We start from the raw sequence: 27,688 nt of genomic DNA on the forward strand, positions 1-27,688 counted from the left end.
AACGTGCAAACCACCCTTGGGGCTTAAGGGGTTAAACCTACTTTTGGATCATCATCTTCGTGGCAGCGCTTTCCAAGTCTGCAGTATTTTGCGCTATATCATAGTTCATTATTAAGCATACTAAATGTGACAATCCCATTTTACAAGCCCTCCAGTATTATATTCTATACAGTGTGAGATAAATGAAGAAAACCTTTTACAGGCTATGAAAGCTGTAAAGGAGCAAGGGAATTACCTGTCATAATATGTCTATCCAGAATTGGGAAGAGAGCCAGCGTTAGGAGACACAACAATCCCAGCATATGATTTCTGTATCTAATAATATTGGCATATAAACTCAATCAAATCTCTACAGAATCTGTAAAACATGTCATCTGACAAAATGTGCATCATGCTATGTCTTTGTCCTTGTCAGGCTATGAACAGTGCCCTAAGGGCATCGTGCCATCTGGATTCCAGGTCTGAGAATTGGATGAGCAGTAAGGAAAATGTTATTAAAAGGAAAATGAGGAGCCAGATCAGATAATATTATGTGTGTAAAATATTGTAATGTTCTAAAATACACAGAATACTGATATCTGATAGGCACTATTTAGAAATTAGAGGTTTTTCCAAAGAGAACACCTTTAAAGGGAATCTGTCACCAGGTTTTTGCCACCTACTCTAAGAGCAGCATAACTTAGAGGTAGAGATTCTGATTCCAGCAAAGTATCACTCACTGGGTTGCTTGCTGTAGTTTTTTTTTTTAAATAACTGTTTTATCAACATTAGATTATCACGAGAGGACTAGTAAACCTGCTGACATGTAGTTTTCCATATTCAAGAGCACTGCATATTCCTACCCCCACCACTGATTGGCAGCTTTCTGTGTACGTATGTAAAGTGACCGAGGGCGGTAGTCGTGGACGAGCTGCTGCTCTATGGTGCCCTGGCACTTTACAGGAAAATTGTGTCCCAGTCCCAATGTGCTGTTGTGTGTGGGGTGCATCACACTCACTTGTAGGCCATCGACCTCCGCTGTCTCCAGGCCTCCATCTTCAGGAGCTGCCGCAACAAAGATCAAGGGACACCCAGTTCATTTCAATACACAGTCTACTGGATAGTTCAAGTTCAACAGATTATAACACACGGTATCGGGCACAACACTTTGCATTTCTAGTTTCCTTGACACAGCACATTTTCAGCATTGCTATCCATTCCTCCTGGACTATTTCTGATTCTGTCAATCAAAGGGATTTCTTGTCCAGTTCCGCAGTACAACCGGGATCTGTTACCTTCCCTACATGTGGTTCCACGTCCTTCTTCCTCTGTACACCAGAAAATTAACATATCGGTGTGAAGAGTCACTTGATGTGCTGCTGATGAATCTGACAAACGAATGATATCCTTGAAAACGATTTTTAAGGAGGCTTAAAAGTCAACGCGTTTCGAGATCCTGCAGGACTTCTTCATCAGGACAAAAGCCTAGATTGGCTCACTCAGATGTACAAGAAGGTAGACATGGGAATACTGTCTCTTTAAGATCTTCACTGGTTTATCATATATGTGGCATAAACCATAGTGAAGTGAACATAAACATGGCCCTTTGGATGGTAAAACAGGAAAAGAAAACAAAGTGGTAACACAGAATCCTTGTGGTAGCAGGGATCCACCTGCTCAGCAAAACACATGGTTTAGATTAGCACAAACATAAACACTTCTCTGGAGTTAGCCTCTCCAGACACACTAAGCACTGAATGCCCAATTTAAACCCCAAACTACACCCTGGGGTGAAGATAAAGTGGACAATCTCCCACCCACTCAATGGTTGTCCACAAAAACCTAGCCCTAAAAATGGCTAATTAATCCCTCTCAAAACTTAGTGTGCTGGAGCAAACTTCTGGGTTTCAAATCACTGAACCTAAACGTATGTCACCTCCTGCACTCGTAGATGTGCAGTAGAGAAAATTTTTAATCAAAATTGCAGCATCCAGTAAAATAAGTGATTCATCATTAGAATAGGGAGCTCTACCCCTCCATCATGCTGCCCTAAGATGGAATAGCAAAAACCTGGTGACTCAGTCCCTTTAATGTGTTTGGGAACCTCATGTATCTTCCCCAACATATGTTATCAAAGGAAAGAACTTTGGATATATTCAATTACAATGCCCAATCTTTTGTTTGCCTGGGGCAGGGAGATAAAACACTGGAAATAGTGTTTGGCAGCAGCTTACTTCTCTCTCCCCTTTGAAAATACATGTTCTCTTGGATCTCCTGAGCATATATGTGTATGGGGGAGATGGGAGAGAATGCTGACCACTATCTATGGTGTGTGGGCATCTTCAGGGTCAAAGGTTGCAGAAGTCCAGGAGCATAGTTTGGTGGATGACTATCCATGATCATTAGGTGCTAGGTGCCAAAGAGGTGCCGACAAGTCATTCTGCTTTGACCAGGGTATTTAGGTATAAGGTTAGGATAACAAGCTGAACCTTTCCCACCAGTCAATGAAAGTCTAGCTGCTACAAAACAGATATTAAGGACATTTGATTATGTTGAGTCCATAGACAATAATGTCCCTTTGAAAGGATGACTGGACTCTTTTCTCTTTTGAATTTAAATTTTATTTATAATCCAAAAATCCATTGAGTCAGAGTTTTGACTGCACCTTTACATATCTTTGAAAATGCCAGTAAGCAATGTCCTGGCTTTAGAAGTTTCTGGTAGTCTAATTAATTGAAATAGCTTAGAAAGATAATTGCAGATGTACATGTAGCAGTAGCATAAAGCCCACTTTCAAGGCTTACTTGCCTCTTTGCTTGACATCACAGGAAAATTAAAAGATATTAGCCACCATTGGAAAACAAATTGTGGACATCCACATGTCTGGTTCGTCCTTGGAAGCAATGGTCAAAGGCCTAAAGGTACCACGTTCATCTGTTCAAATGGTAAGTTGCAAGTTTAAAGCACACAAGAAACTGGAAGAGAATCTACATTGACAGAAATCTTGTTTTATAGTGACATGATCTGAAAGGCTGCTCAGCAAGTAGAAGCTGCAGCTTCAAAACTGCCACAAAAAGCCTGGTACAATTTGCAACTCTACCTTGGCGCAATTATCTTAATTTTTAAGTTTTTTGACAAACATCCTTTGGTCTGATCAAATACAGTTATATGAAAAAGTTTGGGCACCCCTATTAATCTTAAGCTTAATGTTTTAAAAAAATTGTTTTTTTTTGCAACATCTATTTCAGTTTCATATATCTAATAGCTGTTGGACACAGTAATGTTTCTGCCTTGAAATGAGGTTTATTGTACTAACAGAAAATGTGCAATCTGCATTCAAACAAAATTTGACAGGTGCATAAGTATGGGCACCCCACCAGAAAAGTGACATTAATATTTAGTAGATCCTCCTTTTGCAAAAGTAACAGCCTCTAGTCGCTTCCTGTAGCTTTTAATGAGTTCCTGGATCCTGTATGAAGGTATTTTTGAACATTCCTCTTTACAAAACAATTCCAGTTCAGTTAAGTTTGATGGTCGCCTCGCATGGACAGCCCTCTTCAAATGATCCCACAGATGTTCAATGATATTCAGGTCTGGGGACTGGGATGGCCATTCCAGAGCAGTGTAATTGTTCCTCTGCATGAATGCCTGAGTAGATTTGGAGCGGTGTTTTGGATCATTGTCTTGCTGAAAGATCCATCCCCTGCGTAACTTCAACTTTGTCACTGATTCATGAACATTTTTGTCAAGAATCTGCTGATACTGAGAGGAATCCATGCGTCCCTCAACTTTAACAAGATTCCCGGTGCCTGCAGTGGCCACACAGCCCCAAAGCATGATGGAACCTCCACCAAATTTTACTGTGTTTAGGAAGTGTTTTTCTTGGAATGCTTTGTTTTTTGGCTGCCATGCATAACGCCTTTTTGTATGACCAAACAACTCAATCATGGTTTCATCAGTCCATAGGACATTCTTCCAAAAAGAAATTGGCTTCTCTAAATGTGCTTTTGCATACCTCAGCTTCTTTCGCATCACACTCCCATACAGCTTCTCCTTGTGCAAAGTGCGTTGTATAGTTGACCGATGCACAGTGACACCATCTGCAGCAAGTTGATGCTGCAGCTCTCTGGAGGTGGTCTGAGGATTGTCCTTGACTGATCTCACCATTCTTCTCTGCCTTTCTGATGTTTTTCTTGGCCTGCCACTTCTGGCCTTAACAAGAACTGTACCTGTGTTCTTCCATTTCCTTACTATTTTCCTCACAGTGGAAATTGACAGGTTAAATCTCCGAGACAGCTTTTTGTATCCTTCCCCTGAACAACTTTGTTGAATAATCTTTGTTTTCAGATCATTAGACAGTTGTTTTGATGAGCCCATGATGCCACTCTTCAGAGGAGATTCAAACAGGAGAACAACTTGCAAGTGGCCACTTTAAGTAGCTTTTCTCATGATTGCATACACCTGGCTATGAAGTTCAAAGCTCAATGAGGTTAGAAAGCCAAAAAAAGTGCTTTAGTAAGTCAGTAAAAAGTAGGTAGGAGTATTTAAAACAAGAAAATGATAAGGGTGCCCATACTTATGCACCTGTCAAATTTTGTTTGAATGCAGATTGCACATTTTCTGATAGTACAATACACCTCATTTCAAGGCAGAAACATTACTTTGTCCAACAGTTATTAGATATATGAAACTGAAATAGCTGTTGCAAAAAAAACCCCTTCCCGACCCATGACGCCACGTTGGCGTCATGAAAGTCGGTGCCAATCCGACCCATGACGCCTATGTGGCGTCATGGAAAGATCGTGTCCCTGCAGATCGGGTGAAAGGGTTAACTCCCATTTCACCCGATCTGCAGGGACAGGGGGAGTGGTAGTTTAGCCCAGGGGGGGTGGCTTCACCCCCCCTTAGCTACGATCGCTCTGATTGGCTGTTGAAAGTGAATATTACAATCCAGCCATGGCAGATGCTGCAATATCATCGGCCATGGCTGGAAACACTAATGTGCCCCCACCCCACCGATCGCCCCCCCAAGCCACCGATCTATCCGGTACACTGCTCCGGCTCCCCTCCGTCCTGTGCTCCGCTCCCCCCGTGCTCTTGTCCGCTCCCCCCGTGCTTCAATCACCCCCCCGTGCTCCGATCCAACCCCCCTGCACTCTGATCCACCCCCCGTGCATCATCCACCCCCCCGTGCTCCGATCCACCCCCACCCGTGCTCCGTTCCACCCCCCCGCACTCCGATTCCCCCCCCCCATGCTCCGATCCCCCCCCCTGTGCTCCCCCCCACCCCATCATACTTACCGATCCTGCCGGGGTCCGTCCGTCTTCTCCCTGGGCGCCGCCATCTTCCAAAATGGCGGGCACATGCGCAGTGCGCCCGCCGAATCTGCCAGCCGGCAGATTCATTCCAAAGTGCATTTTGATCACTGAGATATAATCTATCACAGTGATCAAAATAAAAAAAATAATAAATGACCCCCCCCCCTTTGTCACCCCCATAGGTAGGGACAATAAAAAAAATAAAGTTTTTTTTTTTCCACTAAGGCTAGAATAGGGTTAGGGTTAGGGTAAGGGCTAGGGCTAGGGTTAGGGCTAGGGCTAGGGTTAGGGCTAGGGCTAGGGTTAGGGTTTCGGTATGTGCACACGTATTCTGTTCCTCTGCGGATTTTTCCACTGCGGATTTGAAAAATCCGCAGTGCTAAACCGCAGCGGATTTATGGCGGATTTACCGCGGTTTTTCTGCGCATTTCACTGCGGTTTTACAACTGCGATTTTCTATTGGAGCAGTTGTAAAACCGCTGCGGAATCCGCAGAAACAAGTGACATGCTGCAAAATGTAAACCGCTGCGTTTCCGTGCAGTTTTTCTGCAGCATGTGTACAGCGATTTTTGTTTCCCATAGGTTTACATTGAACTGTAAACTCATGGGAAACTACTGCGGATCCGCAGCGTTTTCCGCAGCGTGTGCACATACCTTTAGAATTAGGCTATGTGTACACGGTGCGGATTTGGCTGCGGATCCGCAGCGGATTGGTCGCTGCGGATTCGCAGCAGAGTTCCATCAGGTTTACAGTAACATGTAAACCTATGGAAAACTAAATCCGCTGTGCCCATGGTGCGGAAAATACCGCGCGGAAACGCTGCGTTGTATTTTCTGCAGTATGTCAATGCTTTGTGCGGATTCCGCAGCGTTTTACACCTGTTCCTCAATAGGAATCCGCAGGTGAAATCCGCACAAAAAACACTGGAAATCCGCGGTAAATCCGCAGGTAAAACGCAGTGCCTTTTACCCACGGATTTTTCAAAAATGATGCTGAAAAATCTCACACGAATCCGCAACGTGGGTACATAGCCTTAGGGATAGGGTTGGAATTAGGGTTGTGGTTAGGGTTAGGGGTGTGTTGGGGTTAGGGTTGTGGTTAGGGGTGTGTTGGGGTTAGGGTTGTGGATAGGGGTGTGTTGGGGTTAGGGTTGTGGTTAGGGGTGTGTTGCGGTTAGGGTTGTGATAAGGGTTATGGCTACAGTTGGGATTAGGGTTAGGGGTGTGTTGGGGTTAGTGTTGGAGGTAGAATTGAGGGGTTTCCACTGTGTAGGCACATCAGGGGTATCCAAACGCAACATGGCGCCACCATTGATTCCAGCCAATCTTGTATTCAAAAAGTCAAATGGTGCTCCCTCACTTCCGAGCCCCGACGTGTGCCCAAACAGTGGTTTACCCCCACATATGGGGTATCAGTGTACTCAGGACAAACTTCGCAACAATTACTGGGGTCCAATTTCTCCTGTTACCCTTGTGAAAATAAAAAAATGCTTGCTAAAACATCATTTTTGAGGAAAGAAAAATGATTTTTTTGTTTTCACGGCTCTGCGTTGTAAACGTCTGTGAAGCACTTGGGGGTTCAAAGTGCTCACCACATATCTAGATAAGTTCCTTGGGGGGTCTAGTTTCTAAAATGGGGTCACTTGTGGGGGGTTTCTACTGTTTAGGCACACCAGGGGCTCTGCAAACGCAACGTGACGCCCGCAGACCATTCCATCAAAGTCTGCATTTCAAAAGTCACTACTTCCCTTCTGAGCCCCAACGTGTGCCCAAACAGTAGTTTACCCCCACACATGGGGTATCAGCGTATTCAGGAGAAACTGGACAACAACTTTTGGGGTCCAATTTCTCCTGTAACCCTTGGGAAAATAAAAAATTCTGGGCTAAATCATTATTTTTGAGGAAAGAAAACGTATTTATTATTTTCACGGCTCTGCATTATAAACTTCTGTGAAGCACTTGGGGGTTCAAAGTGCTCACCACACATCTAGATAAGTTCCTTTCGGGGTCTAGTTTCCAAAATGGGGTCACTTGTGGGGGGTTTCTACTGTTTAGCCACATCAGGGGCTCTGCAAACGCAACGTAACGCCCGCAGAGCACTCCATCAAAGTCTGCATTTCAAAACGTCACTACTTCACTTCCGAGCCCCGGCATGTGCCCAAACAGTGGTTTACCCCCACATATGGGGTATCAGCGTACTCAGGAGAAACTGGACAACAACTTTTGGGGTCAAATTTTTCCTGTTACCCTTTGGAAAATAAAAAATTGCAGGCTAAAAGATCATTTTTGAGAAAATAATTTTTTTTTTTATTTTCATGGCTCTGCGTTATAAACTTCTGTGAAGCACTTGGGGGTTCAAAGTGCTCACCACACATCTAGATTAGTTCCTTTGGGGGTCTAGTTTCCAAAATTGGGTCATTTGTGGGGGGATCTCCAATGTTTAGGCACACAGTGGCTCTCCAAACGTGACATGGTGTCCGCTAATGATTGGAGCTAATTTTCCATTTAAAAAGCCAGATGGCGTGCCTTCCCTTCCGAGCCCTGCCGTGCGCCCAAACAGTGGTTTACCCCCACATATGGGGTATCAGCGTACTCAGGACAAACTGGACAACAACATTTGGGGTCCAATTTCTCCTATTACCCTTGGAAAAATAGGAAATTCCAGGCTAAAAATCATTTTTGAGGAAAGAAAAATTATTTTTTATTTTCATGGCTCTGCGTTATAAACTTCTGTGAAGCACCTGAGGGTTTTTGTGAAAGAAATGTACTTTTTCATTTTTACAGATCAATTTGTGAAGCACCTGAGGGTTTAAAGTGCTCACTAGGCATCTAGATAAGTTCCTTGGGGGGTCTAGTTTCCAAAATGGGGTCACTTGTGGGGGAGCTCCAATGTTTAGTCACACAGGGGCTCTCCAAACGCGACATGGTGTCCGCTAACGATGGAGATAATTTTTCATTCAAAAAGTCAAATGGCGCTCCTTCCCTTCCGAGCCTTACCATGTGCCCAAACAGTGGTTTACCCCCACATGTGAGGTATCGGTATACTCAGGAGAAATTGCCCAACAAATTTTAGGATCCATTTTATCCTGTGCCCATGTGAAAATGAAAAAATTGAGGCTAAAATAATTTTTTGTGAAAAAAAAGTACTTTTTCATTTTTACGGATCAATTTGTGAAGCACCTGGGGGTTCAAAGTGCTCACTATGCATCTAAATAAGTTCCTTAGGGCGTCTAGTTTCCAAAATGGGGTCACTTGTGGGGGAGCTCTAATTTTTAGGCACACGGGGGCTCTCCAAACGTGACATGGTGTCCGCTAAAGAGTGGAGCCAATTTTTCATTCAAAAAGTCAAATGGCGCTCCTTCCCTTCCAAGCCCTGCCGTGCGCCCAAACAGTGGTTTACTCCCACATATGAGGTATCAGCGTACTCAGGACAAATTGGACAACAACTTTCGTGGTTCAGTTTCTCCTTTCACCATTGGGAAAATAAAAAAATTGTTGCTAAAAGATAATTTTTGTGACTAAAAAGTTAAATGTTCATTTTTTCCTTCCATGTTGCTTCTGCTGCTGTGAAGCACCTGAAGGGTTACTAAACTTCTTGAATGTGGTTTTGAGTACCTTGAGGGGTGCATTTTTTAGAATGGTGTCACTTTTGGGTATTTTCAGCCCTATAGACCCCTCAAAATGACTTCAAATGTGAGGTGGTCCCTAAAAAAATGGTTTTGTAAATTTCGTTGTAAAAATGAGAAATCGCTGGTCAAACTTTAACCCTTATAACTTCCTAGCAAAAAAAAATTTTGTTTCCAAAATTGTGCTGATGTAAAGTATACATGTGGGAAATGTTATTTATTAACTATTTTGTGTCACAAAACTCTCTGGTTTAACAGAATAAAAATTAAAAATGTGAAAATTGCGAAATTTTCAAAATTTTCGCCAAATTTCCATTTTTATCACAAATAAACGCAGAATTTATTGACCTAAATTTACCACTAACATGAAGCCCAATATGTCACGAAAAAACATTCTCATAACCGCTAGGATCCGTTGAAGTGTTCCTGAGTTATTACCTCATAAAGGGACACTGGTCAGAATTGCAAAAAACGGCAAGGTCTTTAAGGTCAAAATAGGCTGGGTCATGAAGGGGTTAATAAAACATTAAGCTTAAAGGGACTCTGTCACCTGAATTTGGAGGGAACAATCTTCAGCCATATGGGCGGGGTTTTTGGGTGTTTGATTCACCCTTTCCTTACCCACTGGCTGCATGCTGGCTGCAATATTGGATTGAAGTTCCCAAAAACCCCGCCTCCATGGCTGAAGATTGTTCCCTCCAAATTCAGGTGACAGAGTCCCTTTAAGATTAATAGGGGTGCCCAAACTTTTTCATATAACTGTAAAAATGGGCAATGCAGCACCTCCCCAAATAAATATGCAAAGCACAGATAAAGTGGCACAGGGATTCCTAGCGCCACTGCCACTTTGTTCTACCGCTTAGCGAGAGTAGCTCAATCCTCTCTGATTAGACATTTGTGGTATATCCTGCCTTGCCAGCCATGTCTATGGTAAGATAAGCTTTTCAAGGGGATGAAAGTATTTCTGTGCCATAATCTTCAGACCTGTGGAGGCTATGTAACACTATTTAGACTCCATTTCCGATGGGGCCTAAGAGCGTAATGTTGAACAAGAGATTTTTAATTTCCTTTGACACATATATTATCTAAAGTGACACCTTGTCTGCCTGTCGGGCAGGCATTGAAGTTTCAATATGAGACTGATACATGAACAGAGGTGAAGGTTCACATATATTCCGTTTGTAGGATATTGCCAGGTGGCCCAGTGCACTCACACTGCAATATTCTGTGATAAATTGCTGAAGAACTATCCACTTGGCTGTGATGGATGATACCTGATGGGGTGTTAGTCTTCGTAGGCCAATCGCTTTCATAGCAGTTTTGAAACCTCTTACTGACATTAATAAATGGGACCATCAAAGGCAAAAAAGGCTCAGTCTGCAGAATATGAAACCCTGAGCCATTCATTGTTATCATTAAGATGGGTTTATGCATCAATCTGACGGTGCTCGGAAAATGGCTTTTGTACATCAGTGTAACGTGCCAAATACTGTCTATTTCAATGCATTTTAAGTACCCCCACTCCAATTTTATATTATGCAGATAGCGGCATTTTAGGTGGCAACTGCGGTACAAATGCTCCCCAGAGAGATGCAGAATATTTAGCCGAAAGACTGAAAGGGAAATTTCTTTTGGAGTTGGCAAAGCACAGGCTCAGAGATCCATGGATTGCCAGTGTGGATTTCTATAATTGCTAAATTATACCATTGCATCTAATAGCATCTATTACTATGTGCATAACATGTAATGACTATGAAACCACTGCAAGGAGCAGGAGGCAGATAATGCAGATAATGGATTCATGTCTATGACACGCAGCGTCTGCGCTCTGTCTGAGCCAGGTATCTCACGTCTTTAAATTCAGTTTACCATTTTCATTACAGTAAGTGACAGAAAGTGTCTTCAATTGTGGAGGTTTCCTCTTGATAAAAGAGAAGGGAACTAAAGCTTAATTAAGGTACAAATGTAGCATTTTCACACCAATGTTGTAATGTTACAGCAAAAAAACTGTATAAGCAGCAAAAAGCAAAAAAAACTCACAAAAAACACATTTCCAACCATTCTTTATACATCACATATGAGGGAACATAGCATAAGCAGGAATTAAAACATAACTTTTAATGTGTATATATAAAAGGAAAACAAAATGCATTGGGACACCGATATAGGGAGAGTGCAGGGCACGGTATATTTTAGGGGTAGATGTGGACTGCCCTTGTAAAGGCGGGAGCTTGGGGATTCAGCTTTATAGATAGCCCCTATAGGGATTGACAGGGTATTGTCTCCCGACGCTGTGGCATGATGGGTTCTTTCATTCCAGCAAGTTTTGGCTCCACTTTACTGGTCCTTGGCAATTGGTGAGACTGTTCCATTTTTTATATATTTGTTCATGTTTCACATCATTTGACCCCTGCTCCTTTTTTGTGATACCTGCTGATATGTACGCAACCAAGGTTATCCATTTATTTGTTTTGGCACTCAATTAGTGCTTTTGCATGTGTGTGTTAGGCTAGGGTCACATTGCGTTAGGGCAGTCCGCTTAGCGCATAGCGCTACGGACTGCGCTAACGCAATGTCCCAAAAGGGATCGCGTTTGCCGATCCTGCTAGCGCAGATGCCCAATCTGCGCTAGCGAGGAGCGGTCCATCACTCAAATGATGGCACATCGCTAGTGCACGCCCACTGTGGGCGTGCGCTAGCGATGCGTTTGCCATTACAGGCAATGGCGGCATTAACGGACTACGTTACACCGCGTTATGCCACGGTGTAACGTAGTCCGTTAAACGGGTTCACATAACGTAATGTGAACCTAGCCTTACCTTTATCAAATAAGGTACCTTGGGTTGATTAATAAACACACTGGGCCATTGCAAGTGTTGTTTTATTAAACCCTTAGGAGTACTAATCCAGTTATGATGTAGTACCTGATAGGTCACATTATGTAGTACCCTTTTTATATTCCTCTTTAGGTGACACTATTTTTTGTACTTTGTTTTCTTTTTATTATTATTATTATTATTATTATTATTATTATTATTATTTATTTATTTATATAGCACCATTGATTCCATGGTGCTGTACATGAGAAGGGGTTACATACAAGTTACAAATATCACATACAGTAAACAAACTAACAATGACGGACTGATACAGAGGGGCGAGGACCCTGCCCTTGCGGGCTTACATTCTACAGGATTATGGGGGAGGAGACAGTAGGTTGAGGGTTGCAGGAGCTCCGGTGTTGGTGAGGCGGTAGCTCTGGTGTTGGTGAGGCGGTAGCTTCGGTGTTGGTGAGGCGGTAGCTTCGTTGGTGATGAGGCAGCAGCGGTGTCAGTGCAGGCTGTAGGCTTTCCTGAAGAGATGAGTTTTCAGGTTCCGTCTGAAGGATCCGACTGTGGTTGATAGTCGGACGTGTTGGGGCAGAGAGTTCCAGAGGATGGGGGATATTCGGGAGAAGTCTTGGAGGCGATTGGATGAGGAGCGAATAAGTGTGGAGGAGAGAAGGAGGTCTTGGGAGGACCGGAGGTCACGTGAGGGAAGATATCGAGAGATTAGTTCAGAGATATATGGAGGAGACAGGTTGTGGATGGCTTTGTAGGTCAGTATTAGCAATTTGAACTGGATACGCTGAGGGAATGGGAGCCAGTGAAGAGATTTGCAGAGGGGGGAAGCGGAGGAGTAGCGAGGAGAGAGATGGATTAGTCGGGCAGCAGAGTTAAGGATGGACTGGAGAGGTGCAAGGGTGTTAGCAGGGAGGCCACAGAAAAGGATGTTGCAGTAGTCAAGGCGGGAAATGATGAGGGCGTGCACAAGCATTTTAGTAGATTGGGGGTTGAGGAAAGGACGGATCCTGGAGATATTTTTGAGCTGGAGGCGACAGGAGGTGGAAAGAGCTTGGATGTGTCGTTTGAAGGACAGGGCAGAGTCGAAGGTTACTCCGAGGCAGCGGACTTCGGGTACAGGGGAAAGCCTTTATATATACACATTAAAAGTTATGTTTTAATTCCTGCTTATGCTATGTTCCCAGATATTTGGTAGGATCATTTGATGCGTTCAAATTGTTGTTATATATTGCTTTTTTCACATCACATATGAGCTGGCATATGTATGGCGTTATAATGACGCCATTGCACCTTAAAATAAATGAAAATGTGAGCGAAAGTTAACTTTTAAAAAAAACGTGCAAAATCGTTAATAAATTTCATAATAAATTGACACCACATCATACCTCTTTAACCTGTTTCACACCATAGGTAAATCTCCGAAATATGGATCCGAAGTGCAGGCATATTAATGGTCATACTAGCGTTATAAGTTCTGTTTCTCTGTTGTAGCAGATAAATAAAAACACATGTATTAATCGGATCTGACAAGGGCCTTATTGATTGGGGTCTGCTTGGTTTCTGTTAGGTGGTCCATCATTTTAACAGAAACTATAGGTAGCATGTAGCATTTTTCTTATATGGTGAAAACGAAGAACTTGTGACAGTGCAGCCAATACAATCTGATTCCAATTTTTGGAGTAAAATTACCAATAGAAGTCAATGCGGACAAGAAAAACACTCAGATTGGTAAAAAGGATCACCCAGAAGTATCAGTTTTTGATACATTACACATTAATATCTGTAATCCGATGTCTTATTTCAGAGAAATCCATATTTTTCTTATATGTAAATGAGCTGTTCAGGACACTGATCTGCATGAGAATCTGCCCACATAGCTTATTATAAATCAAAGGAGTTTGTGTGTTCTCCCCATGTTTGCATGGGTTTCCTCCGGGTACTCTGGTTTCCTCCCACATTCCAAAGACATACTGATAGGGAATTAAGATTGTGAGCCCCATCGGGAACAGGGATGATGATGTGTGCAAAACTGTAAAGCGCTGCAGAATATGTTAGCTCTATATAAAAATGAAAAGATTAAGCTTATTAAAGGTTAGTTACCAGTGTTATGTGTAATGGCCGCTATCTGCTCTCCTGATACCACAGCAGAGATGTGTGTGGTTATAACTGACATATCTGCAGGTGTCTTGTCAGTGTTTCAGCTTCCATCTCACAAGAAGACAGTGTTGCAATACAGTAGAGCTGTGAGAGCTGCAGCTGCTAACATGTTTGCTATTCCAGTTGTCCTGTTTTGTGTTAGTTACATGCCTCACACTGGTAACGCTCCCTTTTATTTAAAATAAGCTCTATAGTCAGATTCTCATGCAGATCAGTGTCTGGCCCATAGCCCTGGAGAGCTCATTTAAATATAATAAAAACATGGATTTCTCTGGAAAAAATAAAAAATATAGGGCCTGAAAACCTTTAGTATTGAATTAATTGTACAGCTGCTCAAATATGTTCTGTGGCCAATACAGAGACATACAGGGGCGGACTGGGCCGGGTGGCAGGAATGCATCTGCCCCCCGGGCCGGTGCCTGAGCAGGTGCACAGGGCCGCTGGAGGATCGGCAGCGATTTTAATACATAGCGCGCCGCGTCCCTCCAGCCGGCCCTTTAGTCAGGTCCTGTGCGCGCGCGTTGCCTGCACTGAAGTGCCGCGGCGGCCCGCACTAGTGTGCGAGCACGGCCGCGGTCCTAGTTCCTGCGCGTGCTCGCTGGCCATGTCAGAGCGGGCAAGCAGGAGAGAGGAGACCATGCGCGGCTGCGCGCACATATTTGAAAAAGCCGGCGCGCATAGCCTGACTGTGTCTGACGCTGGCCGGCCTGCACCAGCGTCAGACAGACTGCTCACCAATGCCTGGGATGATCCTTCCTCTCCACTTCACTGCCAACGCTGGCCAGGACCCGTCACCCGACCCACCTCAGCTCTTCATCCTCCCGACCTCCCCCCATCTCAGGGACCTGGGTGAGTCCCAAGATGATTTTTTAATGTATATACAGCAGTATTGCCTATATAATGTGTATAGACTGCTATATATACATTATATAGGTGATACTGCTGTATATGATCACTATACCACTATGATGCATGTATAGCAGTCTATATCTTAATAGGTGACACTGCTACTGATGCGTATATACCTTATATAGGTGACACTGCGGTGTGTGTATGTATGTATATATATATATATATACACACATATATGTACATGTATACACAGCAGTATCACCTATATAAGGTATATACACATCAGTAGCAGTGTCACCTATATAGGATATAGACTGCTATACATACATTATATTGTGGTATAGTGATTATATACAGCAGTATCGCCTATATAATGTATATATATAGCAGTCTATACACATTATATAGGCAATACTGCTACTGATGTGCATATAGGTGATACTTCTGTGTATATATGTCGTTATGTAGGTGATACTGGTGTGTGTGTGTGTGTGTGTGTGTATGTATATATACACACACACACACGTACATATATACACAGCAGTAACACCTATATATAACATATATACACATCAGAAGCAGTATTGCCTATATAATGAATGTAGACTGCCGTATATATGATATATAGGTGATACTATCATTATATACAGCACTATCGCCTATATAACGTGTATCCAACATTTGCAGTATCACCTGTATAATGTACCGACTAATGTATATGCGTTATATAGGCGACACTGCTGTGTATAGTCGCACTATCTATCTGTGTCTAATCTATAGATTCAAGCAAAAAACAGGCAGCACTCCATTATATCTTTGTCAACTGTGCAGAGTTTAATTAGACCCACATGTCTTTACCACGACGTTTCGGCTCCAAATGAGCCTTTCTCAAGCCTTGAGATATAATGGAGTGCTGCCTGTTTTTTGCTTGAATCTATGGACTAAGGAGAGCCGGTGGACGGGCTGCCTGGAGGCTTTGCACCCAGAAGATAGGTAAAGCGTTGTGCTGTTCCGTTTTTTCAACTACTGTGTCTAATCTATATATATATATATATAATTGCCTAAGGGGTACTTCCGTCTTTCTGTCGGCAATTTCCGTAACGAAATCCCGCGTCGCTGATTGGTCTCGCCAGCTGCCTGTCATGGCTGCCGCGACCAATCAACAGGGATATGGTGCACACACTGCTAAATACTGCGTGGGCAGTGTTATATACCTACCTGTCTGGGCAATATACTACGTGGCTGTGCAATATACTACGTGACTGGGTAATATACTACGTCGCTGGGCAATATACTACGTGACTGTGCAATATACTACGTGGCTGTGCAATATACTACGTGACTGGGTAATATACTACGTGGCTGGGCAATATACTACGTGACTGGGCAATATACTACGTGACTGTGCAATATACTACGTGACTGTGCAATATACTACGTGGCTGTGCAATATACTACGTGACTGGGTAATATACTACGTGACTGTGCAATATACTACGTGGCTGTGCAATATACTACGTGACTGGGTAATATACTACGTGGCTGGGCAATATACTACGTGACTGGGCAATATACTACGTGACTGTGCAATATACTACGTGGCTGTGCAATATACTACGTGACTGGGTAATATACTACGTGACTGTGCAATATACTACGTGGCTGTGCAATATACTACGTGACTGGGTAATATACTACGTGGCTGGGCAATATACTACGTGGCTGGGCAATATACTACGTGACTGGGCAATATACTACGTGGCTGGGCAATATACTACGTGGCTGGGCAAAATACTACGTGGCTGGGCAATATACTACGTGACTGGGCAATATACTACGTGACTGGGCAATATACTATGTGGACATACATATTCTAGAATACCCGATGCGTTAGAATCGGGCCACCATCTAATATGTATTGTATATACAGTAGTTTCAATGTGATATATGTTCAGCAGTCGCAGTGTCTCCTATGTGATGTATGCATCATAATATAGTATAATGCTGTCTTAATTACCATATATTGTAGAGATGTTTATATAGTATGGCGCTATGCATATAGTGTGGAATTCACACTATATACACTGCTGCCACATCTCTACACTATATAATATATGCACCGCTCTATATTCCTTAACACGGTATATAATATGCCTCTCTGTATATAATAGATTGTAGTATACCATATATACTCGTGTATAAGCCGAGTTTTTCAGCATATTTTTTTGTGCTGAAAACACTCCCCTCGGCTTAAGGTACCTTCACACATAACAATTTCGTTAACGATATCGTTGCTTTTTGTGACGTAGCAACGATATCGTTAATGAAATCGTTATGCGTGACAGCGACCAACGATCAGGCCCCTGCTGGGAGATCGTTGGTCGCTGGGAATGGACCTTTTTTTTTTTGGTCCCTGATCACCCACTGTCATCGCTGAATCGGCGTGTGTGACGCTGATCCAGCGATGTGTTCACTGGTAACCAGGGTAAATATCGGGTTACTAAGCGCAGGGCCGCGCTTAGTAACCCGATATTTACCCTGGTTACCATTGTAAAAGTTAAAAAAAAAAAAAACATTACATACTCACATGTCACGTCCCTCAGCGTCAGCTTTCCTCACTGACTGTGTCAGCGCCGGCCGGCCGTAAAGCAGAGCACAGCGGTGATGTCACCGCTCTGCTTTACGGCCGGCGCTTACACAGTGCAGGGAAGCTGATGCTGGAGGACGTGACAGGAAGGTGAGTATGTACTGTTTTTTTTTTTTTTAACTTTTACAATGGTAACCAGGGTAAATATCGGGTTACTAAGAGCGGCCTTGCACTTACTAACCCGATGTTTACCCTGGTTACCCGGGGACTTCGGCATCGTTGAAGACAGTTTCAACGATGCCGAAGTCTTTCCTCTGATCGTTGGTCTATGTGACAGCTCCCCAGCGACCACACAACAACTTACCAACGATCACGGCCAGGTCGTATCGCTGGTCATGATCATTGGTAAATCGTTTAGTGTAACGGTACCTTTATTCACAAATCATTGTCCCAGAAAGATGGAGAAGGAGCAGCGGGTGACAGAAGCAGGAACCGGCGGCTGTGGCTAAAGCCTGTGCCACTGCTAAAGAGAAATGAATATTCACTGCAATGGCAGTGAATATTCATTTCTCTTAGAGCGTTGACAGCCACAGCCGCCGGCTTCCAGCACACATCATACTTACCTTCCCTGCGCTCCCTCGCTGCATCTCGTTTTGGCGCTAGCAGCTCTTCAGGGCGACCGATCACGTGTCTTCTGCTCATTAAGGTAATGAGTATTCACCCCTCTCCACTCCCATAGGTGTGGGTAAATATTCATTACCCTAATGAGCGGGGGACACGTGATCGCCCGACCACAGGAGCTGCTGGCACCGGAACGAGATGCTGCGAGGGCATGCAGTGAAGGTAAGCAGGATGTTTTTTTTTTTTTGTTTTTTGTTTGGAACCATGCATACATGAACAGGGATAAGAAGCCATGCACACAGACACGGGGATAAGGAGCCATGCAGACAAGGACGGGGATGAGGAACCATGCATACAGGGACAGGGGAGCCATGCATACAAGGACGGGGATGTGGGGACAATGCATACCTGGCTTATACTCGACTCAATACGTTTTCACAGTTTTTTGTGGCAAAATTAGGTGCCTCGGCATATACTTGGGTTGACTTATACTCAAGTATATACAGTATATTGTGGAGCTGTGTATACTTCTAATGTCCTGCATAAATGGTGTAATTCTCAGTATCTTTTCTATTGTATGTGTGTATCTGTCTATCTAGCACAACGATTAATTATGAGAAAAGTAGCGTACTCTTTATTGGCCCATGTGGCAACGTTTTGGATCCATAACTGAACATTTCTCTGATATGGAAGTGAAATGTTGCCACATTGACTAATAAAGAGTATTAAAAAAAAAAATCGGTTCCATTTTCTTCCACAAAAGTGGTACAATCTTCTTCTCTCTTGCTGTCCGTGTGCAGTCGTGTTTTTTTTTTTTTTTCTCAGCAGATGTTGCAGTCTGATACACGGCGAGTCAGACCATTGAGGAGATGGAGAAATTAATTTCTCCGTCTCCTCCACACCTGTGCTGCGAGAGCATTGGAGCACGGACACTCTGATCACGCTCACAGCAGAGCAAGAGCCGAGTATCATTGACATATCACATCTGATGCCATATGCTAGTGTTATTCCACCCTAATGAGCACCTGTATTAAGCCCACGTTCACACGGTCAGTATTTGTTCAGTGTTTTCATCAGTATTTGTAAGCCAAAACCAGGAGTGGGACAATCCAGAGGAAATGTATAGTAGAAACATATGCACCACTTCTGTATTTATCACCCACTCCTAGTTTTGGCTACAAATACTGAGGTCAAATACTGAATGTGGCCTTATTCTGTATCTATACACTGCACAGTACCACTCCTCATTATAGAGTGGGGCTGTGTGTCTGTCACTATACAGTGGGGCTGTGTGTGTCATTAATTATACAGTGGGGCTGTGTGTGTGTGTGTGTGTCATGATACAGTAGCGTTGTGCGTGTCATTATACAGTGGGGCTGTGCCTGTCATTATATAGTGGGAATGTGTGTGTCTAAATATATATATATATATATATATATATATATGTATGTATATATATATATATATATATATATATATAATATCTCTATCTATCACATGCTTGCGGTCACCAGACCACCTGTTCGCGGCGATGGCACCAGAGAATCCTCACAGCGCACAGTGCACACGATATGAGGATTCACACATAGTGACTGTAGACATGTAGCTTAAGATCCGACAACCCCTTTAAGGATGGGCCGCTACTCATGGGCCACTGCTTGTGCTTGCCCCCCAGGCTAAAATTTGCCAGTCAGCCCCTGGAGACATATACATACACGATGCCTCAGCACACTGTAAGTAATGAATACATGAACTCCAATATTGCTATACACGTTAAAAATATAACATAGTTAGCGTTTTTTGACCAAAGAGTGCAAAAGTAACTCAACCACGTCAAAGTGTACCTTTTAATATGTATGGTCCCTAAATACTACTGTCCTACCTGTCTGTGTGTCAAACCAGCCTTATGTGAATGGGGATTGAAGAGTGAACCAGGCGTATCCCGCAATTTAAACCTCGTATGGGAATGAAGGGTACCGATCCCTGGATGGGACCACACCAATATTTATTGTGCACCTATACATTAATTCTCCTGCAGGGAGAAAATAAACTTTATTCTCCCCCCCCCGGCAGTGTTCTGGTTTAGGCCTTGGGGCGGCATCAGCACTTGTTCAGTATACAGCTCAGAATACAGAGCAGCTGGTGGCGCGGTTACGGCACCCGCTATGTATACTCACTGGGCAATAAAGCTCATTTTCTCCCCGCAGCGCTCAGCTAAGTGCAGGCGCCGGGCACGTTAATAATGCTATTAACCTGCAGATTAAAAGTATTGGAACACCTCCTCATGAGATCTACAGATTTTAAAACAGCCAACTCTAAATCCATAGGCATTAATATGGAGTGGGGACTCACTTTGCAACAAAAACAGCATCCACATTTTGGCCTCAGTCAGACTTTTGGGATTTTTCTCCTATGTAAAAAGATGGTGTTCATTAGTTTTTTAGATCCCAGTTTCATCAGAGTTTGATCTGTGTATCAGTTTTTTCTATCAGTGTTTCATCAGTGATTTTCATGTATGAAAATAAGTAAATTACAAATCTATTTATTACAATGTTAATTACAGACAGCACATGAATGGCACACGGATGCTATCCATGTGCTGCCAATGATTTTCACTAACTCATAGATTTGTATGGATAGGCCTCCAATTTTATTGTGGACGCACAGTTCTCAAAAAACATGGTCATTTGAACAGCCCCATAGACTATAATGGGTATGAGCGCTATCCATGAAAACTATGGACAGAATACATACACGAAAAACTTATGTCTGCAAGAGGCCTTATAGGAAGGCTTTCTTCAAGATTTTGGGACGTATCTGTGAGAATTGTTGCCCGTTTATCCAGAAGAACATTTGTGAGGTCAGCAGAGGCGTAGCTAGAGCTTTTGCCGCCCGGGGCTGTTCCCGAGTTTGGCGCCCCCCCCCCCCCTGGCTCAATACACACAAAGGTTACCAAAAACGGTTTTCCTGTTTTGTAGAACTTAAACTGGGCCTAATGGTGTCACCCCCACATGCCACACCTGTGACTTAATACCACCACACCATGACCAGGCCACATAGTGACCGAATAATACTACATACAAGGGACAAATACCACAACACCATTTCCAGACCACATATTACCACCACATAGTGACTGAATACTACAATACTGATCAGTAATAAAAAAAAACCCACAATACTATCACCATAAGTGCCAGTATTCACAGGAGATCTGTACTTAGTATGCAGTGTCTGTGTAGAGGTAATACAGAGATCACTGGTGACATTATACACAGGACCTCTATATAGTATACAGTGTATAGTGTCAGTGTATAGGTAACACTGACTCACCAGTGACGTCTCTAGGTGAAGTCCTTCATCTTTCAGCCAGCACAGACCGCCATCATTCCTTCCAGCCAGGACTCGTTTCTGCAGGAAATAACACAGTTATCTCGAGCTCCGCTTGCAGAACACATTACTTAATTTTTCACAACTTCTACATTACATCACATGAAGAAAAAAAGGTGATATAGTGTCACTCTGCACAGTAACAGGACCGCCCCCCCATTTAAAACAGTATACTCAAAAAATAAAATAAATACATCACTGCAGTAATAATATCCCTTAATTAGCCCCTATGGTAATAATATTCCCCACCCTGGCCCCGTTTCTCATTCCTGGCTCCAGCCATATGTTCTCGCATCCTGCCCTCATGAGTATCCATTCTACCCCATATGATCTCCACATCCTGCCCCACCAGCCTCCATCGTATCCGTCCTGCCCCATGATCCAATCCTGCCCCGTGTCTCCAATCATGCCCCGTATCTACATTCTGCCCATGCCTCAAGTCCTGCCCCCAGTGTGTCCAGCATATTACCCCCATGTTGTCCAGCAATCTGCCCCAGTGTGTCCAGCATATTACCCCCATGTTGTCCAGCAATCTGCCCCAGTGTGTCCAGCATATTACCCCCATGTTGTCCAGCAATCTGCCCCAGTGTGTCCAGCATATTACCCCCAGTGTGTCCAGCAATCTGCCCCAGTATGTCCAGCACTGCCCCCAGTGTGTCCAGCAATCTGCCCCAGTGTCCAGCCTTTCCCCAGTGTGTCCAGCAGTCTGCCCCAGTGTGTCCAGCATATTACCCCCAGTGTCCAGCATTGCCCCAGTGTGTCCAGCATATTACCCCCAGTGTGTCCAGCAATCTGCCCCAGTGTCCAGCATTGCCCCAGTGTGTCCAGAAGTCTGCCCCAGGGTCTCCAGCATTGCCTCAATGTGTCCAGAAATCTGCCCCAGGGTCTCCAGTATTGCCCCAGTGTGTCCAGCAATCTGCCCCATGGTCTCCTGTATTGCCCCAGTGTGTCCAGCATTCTGCCCCATGGTCTCCAGTATTGCCCCAGTGTGTCCAGCAATCTGCCCCATGGTCTCCAGTATTTCCCCAGTGTGTCCAGCATTCTGCCCCATGGTCTCCAGTATTTCCCCAGTGTGTCCAGCATTCTGCCCCATGGTCTCCAGTATTGCCCCAGTGTGTCCAGCAATCTGCCCCATGGTCTCCTGTATTGCCCCAGTGTGTCCAGCATTCTGCCACATTGTCTCCTGTATTGCCCCAGTTTTTTCCAGAAATCTGCCCCATGGTCTCCAGTATTGCCCCGGTGTATCCAGCAATCTGCCCCATGGTCTCCTGTATTGCCCCAGTGTGTCCAGCATTCTGCCCCATGGTCTCCAGTATTGCCCCAGTGTGTCCAGCAATCTGCCCCATGGTCTCCAGTATTTCCCCAGTGTGTCCAGCATTCTGCCCCATGGTCTCCAGTATTTCCCCAGTGTGTCCAGCATTCTGCCCCATGGTCTCCAGTATTGCCCCAGTGTGTCCAGCAATCTGCCCCATGGTCTCCTGTATTGCCCCAGTGTGTCCAGCATTCTGCCACATTGTCTCCTGTATTGCCCCAGTGTGTCCAGCAATCTGCCCCATGGTCTCCTGTATTGCCCCAGTGTGTCCAGCATTCTGCCACATGGTCTCCTGTATTGCCCCAGTGTGTCCAGCATTCTGCCCCATGGTCTCCAGTATTGCCCCAGTGTCCAGCAATCTGCCCCATGGTCTCCTGTATTGCCCCAGTGTGTCCAGCATTCTGCCACATGGTCTCCTGTATTGCCCCAGTGTGTCCAGCAATCTGCCCCATGGTCTCCAGTATTGCCCCAGTGTGTCCAGCAATCTGCCCCATAGTCTCCTGTATTGCCCCAGTGTGTCCAGCAATCTGCCCCATGGTCTCATGTATTGCCCCAGTGTGTCCAGCAATCTGCCCCATGGTCTCATGTATTGCCCCAGTGTGTCCAGCAATCTGCCCCATGGTCTCCTGTATTGCCCCAGTGTGTCCAGCAATCTGCCCCATAGTCTCCTGTACTGCCCCAGTGTGTCCAGCATTCTGCCCCATAGTCTCCTGTATTGCCCCAGTGTGTCCAGCAATCTGCCCCATGGTCTCCAGTACTGCCCCAGTGTGTCCAGCAATCTGCCCCATGGTCTCCAGTATTTCCCCAGTGTGTCCAGCATTCTGCCTCATGGTCTCCAGTATTTCCCCAGTGTGTCCAGCATTCTGCCCCATGGTCTCCAGTATTGCCCCAGTGTGTCCAGCAATCTGCCCCATGGTCTCCAGAAACCACCGGAGACTAGACGGAGGTGGACATGACTTGGGGATGGGTGGACTGAGAACTCCTGCAGCCTTTGTTAGTATTGCAGTGTAGATTTTAAACAAGAGTGATGTTGCTTTAAGAGGAAGGAGTTTAGATGTTTGTGCCTGGTGTATTACTGTGAGGAGGGTGGGGCTTATATAGGGGAGGCAACTCTGGCTCTCCCTCTTTCTCTCACACGATGGACAGGAGGAAACATGTCTGCAGTCTCAGGGAGTATAATACTGGGGTTATCACCTCACATTATAGCTGATAGGAGCACATTCACTTCACACATCATATATTAGTGTAGTATCAGCTCCTACATCATATATGGGATCAATTTTTCCTCAGAAATTCATGTAGCCGCCATGTTCCCTCATGTGTACCTCCCTGCAGACATGGCTGATATACTATCCACATTCATCATGTATTAGTGTAGTCTCAGCTCTTACATCTTATTTGGGAGTAATATTACCTCAGAGATTCATGTAGCTTCCATGTTCCCTCATGGGTCTGTTACAAGTTGCCTCACACACTGCAGAGACAGCTCCTGTGTGACCTCCTTACAGACATGGCTGTTGTGTCTTATTTCTGCTGTATTGTGCAGAGTCTTCATGAGTTTTGTGTATCTGTGTAGTGGGTCAGAGCATTGGCACATACAGTGTCTGCTATTGGTAGCGTGGAGCTGGGCAGTTACAGGGACTAGTCACTGGTGAGAGGGAGCAGTAAAGGGATGGTATATATATATATATATATATACCTTATACTGTATATATATGAGGGTAAGAGGCTGCACTTCTTGTCTGTGCATTGCATGCTGCTGTCTGCTGATTCACCCCTTCCCATTTATGGAGTCTGGTGACCTGCATGTGACCTCATCGCTGCTGCAGTACAGTCTGATGATGCTCGGTGATAACCAGGTTACTCTCACTATCTATATGTGATATATGAGAAAAGGCTCCATCTCTGCGCAGCATGCTTATCATGTATACAGACTTTGAGTACATGTTAGATCCTGGGTCTCCAGGTTATTTTCCTTGCTGCACATATAATCTGTACATGACTTCCAAATCCGTGCTTTATTTCTGGAGATAAGGCAGCCTTTAGTCCTATTATGTTGCATGCTGTCCTGCCTGATATATCCACCCCTTTTTCTGTATATACTTATGGCTGCAGGCAGCTTATCACAAGCCTGAAGCCTGAGTGGATTACCTGGAGCCTTACTATATATATTTTATCAGGTGTCAATAATTATTCGGGGAGTAATTCAGCACATGGTGGGGTGGTGAGTGGGCACTAATAACTCAGCACATGGCGGGGGCAGTGAGTGGGCACTAATAACTCAGCACATGGCGGGCAGTGAGTGGGCAATCCTAGTGTGATGCTGCACCTTGCTCTGGAGAACACATCATGGGCCCAGTTTTCAGCCCTGTCTCTCGTCTATTGTATGTAGGTAGTGTGACTGACTGGGGACACAGACCTTGCCATTTTCTGCACATACACTTATGGCTGCAGGCAGCTTATACTAGACCTACATATTATATTTTCTTATGATGTATGTGCAGCTGGTGGTTAGAGAGCCTGTCTGTAACTGCTGTAGAGGAGCAGGCGGCTTCTTTATTGTTACAGCATATAACAGCATTGCCCATCATCGAATGTATCTGACCTTATGATGGGACATTTTCCAGGATCAACCTGTAATATACCTTGGTTGTAAACTTACATGGTGTTTTCATCTTCACTTATCCCACATCTTGTGCAGTTAGGGGGGGGGGAGGGGTCCTTGAAGTTGGTTATAAATTGGTCTGGGGGATCCATTGGGATATGGATTCCTCTTTTTGGAATTTAATTTGGTTCTTGATCTGGTGAATGGTAGAGGGGATTTTCAGCAAGGGTTTGTTGAATCCTCAGGAAGTTCAAGTGAACATTGGAACCCTGTGGTTATGGTGCTCCTGAGCTAGTGGGGTAACGGCTGGGAGTAATTGTTGGTACATTTTATGTTCACTTTTTGTTTGGTAATCACCAGATCTTATGAGCTTCAAGGACTCCTCCCAGCATGTTAATGTTCTTTATGCTTTGATGTTTTATTGTATGCTGTTTTTAATTCTTATATTGTCCCCTTCATATATTTGCAGGAATGGTGTATATCCACTGAGTGCTAAATTTTATATTACCTAAGATGGTGGATAGCACAGACTAAGTGGATTACCTGGAGCCGGGCAGTTGGGGGGTTCCTTGAAGTTCGTTACAAATTGGTCTGGGGGATCCATTGGGATATGGATTCTTCCTTTTGGTATTAAATATGGTTCTGATCTGGTGAAATGTGGAGGGGAGTTTCGGCAAAGGTTTGTCGGATCCTCAGGAAGTTCAAGTGAACATTGGAACCCTGTGGTTATGGTGCTCCCGAGCCAGTGGGGTAACGGCTGGGAGTAATTTTTGGTACATTTTATGTTCACTTTATGCTTGGTAATCTCCAGATCTTATGAGCTTCAAGGACTCCTCCCAGCTAGCTAAGGTTATTTATGCTTTGTTGGGTTATTGTATGTTTGTATTAATAAAGGTGTGTATTAAAAAAAAAAAAAAAAAAGCACTTATTTGTTTCTTTTTTAGTGGGTCCTTGAAGCTAATTATAATTTGGTCAGTAGGGGTAACCATCTCAGGTATGGACCCTCTGTTTAGGGGGGGGTGTTCATCATAGTATCACCCCTTGTGTGGAGGAGTAAACATCTCGGGTGTGGCCCCTGGATGGAGGGGTGTACATCATAGTATGACCCCGTGGAATGGAGATGTAACCATCTTTGGTATGGCCCCCTGGTGTGGAGGAGTGACCATCATGGTATGGCCCCCTGGTCTCCAGAAGCATTTATATCTTACAAGACCCTGTTAGGGTAAAGTCCCTGTGGTCATGGCAATCATATTCTACATGCATACAAATTGGGTTATATGCCTGGGGTGTTGGACGAGGTCCTGAATAGTACCTGGACAGGTCATATGCCTGGGGTGTTGGACTATGTTCTGAATAGCACCTGGACAGGTTATATGCCTGGGGTATTGGACTGACGTCCTGAATAGCACCTGGACAGGTCATATGCCTGGGATGTTGGACTGATGTCCTGAATAGCACCTGGACAGGTTATATGCCTGGGGTGTTGGACTGACGTCCTGAATAGCACCTGGACAGGTCATATGCCTGGTGTGTTGGACGAGGTCCTGAATAGTACCTGTGACTTGAGAATGCTGAGGCACTGATTTTAACTGTTTATATTGACCAACTCCTATTTCTTTCAAGGTTGTTGTCTGGAGAATGCAGTAATCTGGAGCATCAAACTGAAGAGCAATGTACCTAATATGGATGCCCTGGAGTCAGTGGGAGTGACTAAGAGAAAAGTAATAAAATGCATCCCGATGCCCTTTAGCCAGTGGGAGCGGCTAGGGGTGAAGACATCAAGTGCATTGACACGAAGGGCAATGTGCCTATTCCCAATGCCTTTGTACCAGTTGGAGAAGGTTAATGGTATATGTTATCAAGTGCCTGTAAAGCAATTAACAATGGCGTGGCAAGGTTATTAATAATGTCTTTGTAGACTTTTCTGCAATAGGCTTATTTCATTTACCATGTCCAAATATTGCAGAAATTATTTAAATTATTTAATGATCGGTTATAATGTCGATTTTATATTGTGTATGGCTTTTAATTACTCCTTGTTTATAGTATCTTTCTCTTTATATACACTCATCACTTTTTGGGTAGTAATAGTAAGTGGGTTTAAGAATTGGTTACTGCACAGCCCAGCTACTGTATGTAATGGTGGTTTCTTGAACTGAAATCTGTGAATTAGTGAGATATTAGAGCTGGCTACAATACATGCAGTATAATAGTTTTTGAGGCATCACAGATGTCATTATACAGGTAGTCAGACTGTGGCTACCCCTTTGTTATGGTTTAGTTTCTGCATTCCCTATTATAGGATCCACATTGCAGGGTGTTTAGCGGCTGTTATTTTGCTGTAGTTACCATATTATCGATCATAATTTGGTAGTGTTGCATTGATAAAATTAATCT

General features: G+C 44.1%; 1 long non-coding RNA gene across 1 annotated transcript in view; it reads left to right on the forward strand.

Moving 5' to 3' along the window:
• The window catches only part of LOC138665001 (uncharacterized), a 36,093-nt gene extending 9,165 nt beyond the window's left edge, over nt 1-26,928 (forward strand). Inside the window, exons 2-3 of the long non-coding RNA XR_011318412.1 lie at nt 2,808-2,924; nt 26,915-26,928. This is a non-coding gene — a long non-coding RNA (uncharacterized lncRNA). The remainder of the gene's footprint in view (nt 1-2,807; nt 2,925-26,914) is intronic.
• Nucleotides 26,929-27,688: the final 760 nt, after the last annotated feature.

This window comes from Ranitomeya imitator, chromosome 2 (genome assembly GCF_032444005.1).
Source record: "Ranitomeya imitator isolate aRanImi1 chromosome 2, aRanImi1.pri, whole genome shotgun sequence".
Taxonomy (NCBI): domain Eukaryota; kingdom Metazoa; phylum Chordata; class Amphibia; order Anura; family Dendrobatidae; genus Ranitomeya; species Ranitomeya imitator.